Source organism: Protopterus annectens, chromosome 2.part2 (assembly GCF_019279795.1).
Source record: "Protopterus annectens isolate FY-2018-M chromosome 2.part2, PAN1.0, whole genome shotgun sequence".
Lineage (NCBI taxonomy): Eukaryota > Metazoa > Chordata > Ceratodontiformes > Protopteridae > Protopterus > Protopterus annectens.
The window spans coordinates 1,104,293,179-1,104,294,351 of NC_056730.1; the positions used below are offsets into that span (position 1 = coordinate 1,104,293,179).

General features: G+C 33.3%; 1 non-coding gene across 1 annotated transcript; it reads right to left on the reverse strand.

Moving 5' to 3' along the window:
- Positions 1 to 374: 374 nt before the first annotated feature.
- Positions 375 to 464, reverse strand: TRNAY-GUA. The gene is given in 2 exon segments: positions 375 to 410; positions 428 to 464. It is a non-coding gene; the product is annotated as a tRNA-Tyr (tRNA).
- Between the last annotated feature and the right edge of the window lie 709 nt (positions 465 to 1,173).

Sequence of the window (1,173 nt, forward strand, 5' to 3'; positions counted from 1 at the left end):
CAAGGGTGCATAAAAATGCCTTCTTGAGCCCAAGTGTAACAAGACCAAACAAACTACCTACAACTAACAGATACAATGTAATACAGTGCAATTATCTAATTAAAGCAACATACAATACATTTTTTTCTTCAGGTGTTAAGGGAATGTAAAATGCTCTGTGCAAAAAACCTTGAACTGGTTACAGAAAACATAAAATGTTCAATTTAGTCATTCGAAGTTACCAGGAACCTCAAGCATTGTGGAGGCTACCACACATTCACCATTGTCTCAGAGAACTAATTACTTGGCAGTGACTTGCTTAACTTACAGCAAATACAGACTGATTTACCTCTCTTAACAGATCACAATCTGTAAAGCACCAAACTAAAAACCTTTCCTTCGGACCGGAATTGAACCAGTGACCTAAGGATTACTACAACTGTAACATCTACAGTCCTCCGCTCTACCAACTGAGCTACCGAAGGAAATCTACCAATCTCTCTTTTTACAGAAGGATGAAAATGTAAGGGCTCCACCTCCTAGTGATCATAATTTACTACAGCTCAGTTTTTGAATTATTATGAATGACACACTCCTTACTCACAAAGCCAAGCAATAGCAATTGTTAACTACACTTTCAGTTTCATCCCCTATGCATGTTTGCTGATTTATTTACTTTCTGGCCCTTTTTTCTTTGTTTTTAAGTAAGAAACATTTTGGTTATTTATCTAATGCTTTGACAAAGCACCTTAAGAAAGGGATTTACTTCATAAACATTCTTTGCAGGTTTAACTATTTCTAGAAATCATCACTATGGCACTAAAGTCACAAATTATCTTTTTTTGATGACTTTCTAACTCTGCACATTATAAAATCTTATGTTAAGTGCTTTACAAATGGCACGTTTTCTTTGTACCTTCCTTTTTCCGTTTGTACATCTGCATTTTTTCATTGTCACCACTAGATGTCTAAATAGCTTTCCTTACCATTTGTCATTCTTCTATGCTTACAACACAAAATTTACATTTGCATCATATTTTAGTAAACTATTTGAGATATATTTAATAAACCTGCAATTAATGAATATTTTTAACTGAAGTTAAATGAATTCACTGAAAAACGAATTAACTGTTCAGTTTCCCTTGTACATAACCTAAATAAATTATGCTTGGTACATTTAAATAATCAGAAAAT